The sequence below is a fragment of the Spinacia oleracea genome, chromosome 4, assembly GCF_020520425.1.
Source record: "Spinacia oleracea cultivar Varoflay chromosome 4, BTI_SOV_V1, whole genome shotgun sequence".
Taxonomy (NCBI): domain Eukaryota; kingdom Viridiplantae; phylum Streptophyta; class Magnoliopsida; order Caryophyllales; family Amaranthaceae; genus Spinacia; species Spinacia oleracea.
The window spans coordinates 133753236-133757165 of record NC_079490.1 but is presented as its reverse complement, the minus strand read 5'-3'; the positions used below and the strand labels follow the sequence as shown (position 1 = coordinate 133757165).

General features: G+C 40.8%; 1 pseudogene; it reads left to right on the top strand.

Moving 5' to 3' along the window:
• Nucleotides 1-396: 396 nt before the first annotated feature.
• LOC130460215 (uncharacterized) lies at nucleotides 397-496 on the top strand (annotated as a pseudogene).
• Nucleotides 497-3930: the final 3434 nt, after the last annotated feature.

The following is a 3930-nucleotide window of genomic DNA, read 5'->3' as shown; positions in this document are numbered from 1 at the left end:
TTCTGCTTGTAGGACTGGAATGCATTGCATTGTTCGATAGAGCTCCGGCATTCCTGTGCATAATGGCCTTGCATCCCACAACTATTACAGATATTGGCAGATCGGGCACTCATTGTAGCGACACTAGCATGTTGGGTGGATTGGGAAGATGCGATCTGTATATTGTCTAGCTTGTGATGTAGGGAAGTTAGCTGAGCAGTAAGCTGTTCAATAGAATTCATCTCATGCTTAACACCCCAGTCGGCAAAACCTCTAGGATTCCCATATTGGGCACTATGGATGGCCATCTCCTCAATCACCAGTTGCATAAATCTCCCACTGGCAGCTGAATCCAAAAGACACCTAGACTCATTACCCAGACCATTATAGAACTGCTGAACCAGGAACCAGTCATCCAAACCATGATGCGGGCACTCTCTCTGCAAATCCTTGAACATCTCCCAAACTTCGAACAAACTCTCATCTGCTTGTTGAGAGATACCTAATATCTGACCCCTCGGACGAGCTGTCTTCTCAGGTGGGAAATATTTAACATAGAACGCAAGGGCCAAGGAATTCCAATCGGTGATTTTCATAGCTGCGCGGTTGAGATTGTTAATCCATAGCTTTGCCTTCCCACTCAATGAAAATGGAAATAGTATTTCCATAGTATGCTCTGGTGTTAAAGTCTTCTGCTTAATGGTGGCACAATACTGAATGAAAGACTGAATATAGAGATTAGGATCTTCACCCTTTTCCCCACCGAATTGGTGTCTCTCGATCATGTTTATCATCTGGGTTCAATCTTGAAATTCTCGACCGCAATGGAAGGCATGATTGCCTTGGGAAGCATAGACAGACTTGGTTTAGAATAGTCTGTAAGCCTTGGCACAAGCGGGGGTGGCGGTGGTGGTGCTTGGTCACCCATCTCTGAATCTGTATGGAATAGATTGCTAATCAGATAGTCGGATTCAGAGTCAGAATAGTCTCTCAACTGTTCAACGAATCTACGTCGTCTACGAAAGGTCCGTTCAGGTTCTGGATCGAACGAAGTCAGATCGCTGGTATGGACAGCCCTGGGCATAAACAAGCAAAACCTAGAAAACAGTCTTAAGATCCGATCTCAAGGAACGGGAGTCCCTTGAGAAGTAACAAACAATAATCTAGAAAAACAATTAATAACAGAAAATAAAACCGTATCCTCGGCAACGGCGCCAAAATTTGACAGGCTCAAGTCGTATCACCTAATCAAAAATAACCTAAGTCCACTAGCTAGGTAGCAAGGGAAGTCAGGGATCGTATCCACAGGGAAACATCGTTCTTCTACTATTAATTGACTAATCTAGACTACTGGTAACAAGAATTTGATTGGTTTGTATATTAAACTAAAGCAAGTAATCAAATCGGAAAATAACAATATTATAGGAATCTAGGGCAGCGGTTCACCATAAATGCAGACCGGGATTTGACTGTTAGGTTATGATACATATGAATAAACATAAATCATGCAGAAAAACCATAAAGCCAGGAAACATATTATTTACACATAATCATTTACCATAATTCAGATGCACACACTTTGTAGCGTGCCCTCCCTAGCTGCGCCCGAACCGAACAAGATCAAGTCTTTAGGACTCCAAGTGTCGTCCCTCCGTAGATAGTCCACAGCACGTCCGGATCCGCCTTAAGATTGACCAACTAGAATCGCCCTTAAGGTACTATATATTTTCGGCTAATAGGGAAAGAATATGGCTGATTTTTCTACTTAAAAAATCTTAGCTTTTTATTGTTTGAATACTTGAAATCCTGGATGTAAATATGTGACCCTAGGCACCTATTTATAGAGTTATGGAAAAGGATTTGGAATCCTATTAGGATACTAATTTATTTAATTAGAATCTTATTAAAACTCTATTAAACAAATTCTATCTTTATTAGGATTAGGATTTAATCATATGACGAATCCTGGTAGCCTTAGGATTCGAGTAACACACTTCGAGTGATACGCTAGCACCGTACGCAGGCCTTACGGCCCACGCACAGCACAAGCCCTTCTCGACGAAGCCCATCCCGCAGCCCCGCGTGCCGAGGCCGCTGCTAGGCCTGGCCTTTGCGCTGGGCCTTGCGTAGCTCGGCTGTTGCGTGTGGTGCGTGTGGCTTGTTGGGCGATGGCCCAGCTTCGTGCTGGGCCTTCGTCTGGCAGGCCTCGTCCGATGTTAATTCGTACTATATGCTTCCGATTAAATTCCCGATTCCGGAATTTATTTCCGATACGAACAATATTTAATATTTCCGATTCCGGAATAAATTTCCGTTTCGAACAAATATTTAATATTTTCGTTTCCGGAATTATTTTTCGATTTCGATAATATTTCCGATTCTGACAATATTTCCGTTTCAGGTAATATTTCCGATACCGGCAATATTTCCATTTCCAATAATATTTTCTGATACGTATCATGTTTCCGTTTCCGGCAACATCTACGACTTGGATGATACTTATATTTCCGATACGATCCATATTTCCATTTCCGGCAATATCATCGTTTCCGGAGTATTCATTTCTTGCCTTTGACAATCTCAGCTCCCACTGAAACCAGGATCCGTCGATTCCGAATATCCATAGATGGAGTATTTAATTCCATTAAATACTTGATCCGTTTACATACTATTTGTGTGACCCTACGGGTTCAGTCAAGAGTAAGCCGTGGATTAATATAATTAATTCCACTTGAACTGAAGCGGCCTCTAGCTAGGCATTCAGCTCACTTGATCTCACTGAATTATTAACTTGCTAATTAATACTGAACCGCATTTATTAGACTTAAAATTATATGCATACTTGGACCAAGGGCATTATTTCCTTCAGTCTCCCACTTGTCCTTAGGGACGAGTGTGCATTTCCTAATTCCTTTGTCGCTCGATGCTTGCTCTTGAACATAAGGTAAGAGTTGTCATCCTTATTATGTTCAGAGGTGTTTCTCGGTTTCAGAGTTCAACTGATCAAATAAACAGATAATCATAGCCTATGATTAATCCGAGCACGGCCATGCATTTTACAGTTTCTAGCTCTCCGAGTGGCCTTGTACAACTTTTAAGCATCTCATCCCGATTTATGGGAGGACAATCCCAATCTTGCGATCTTGAGATTAGACTTCGTTTGATAGGTGATTACCTGAGCGTTGCCTTTATAGCCTTCTTTTACGGTGCGACGGTTGGTCAACGTCAAAGTAACCAGTTCTCAAACAAGTAATATCAAATCACTCAGGTACTGAGGATTTAGTGTCTAATAATTTTAATGAAATTTACTTATGACAGATTTTCATCTCTTACAGTAAAGTTTCTAGGTCTGTCCGATACTAGTCTTCCCAAAGTAAGTATCTATGCAAATGATTACGACATTGCCATGTCCACATAGTTCAAGAAACAAAACTACTAGTCATCTTGCATTCTAGTCGTCTAACGTTTTCTATGCGTCCATCTTTATAGAAAACTCCGACCAGGGACCATTTTCAACTTTTGACATTCAAGTTCACTTGATAGACATTTCTTAGTCACAGGACTGGTCCTGACAGTCTATCTTGAATATTTCGTCAAATTGAAGGGACTCATCATTTAATAAACCACAAATTAAATGGAAAATGAATTATATTCATTTATTGTGAATGATTAACCAATAATGTTTTACAAAGTATTAAACTCTAAAACTTTAAAACATTAAACAAGGACATCAAAGCCATTCTCCAATATGCTTGATTCCCATAGCTGCAGTGTGCGGGTTGTGCTTTGCCTGCGGCAGAGGTTTAGTCAATGGATCTGATATGTTGTCATCAGTTCCAATCTTGCTTATCTCGACTTCTTTTCTTTCAACAAACTCTCGTAGAAGGTGAAATCTACGAAGTACATGCTTGACTCTTTGGTGGTGTCTAGGCTCTTTTTCCTGTGCAATAG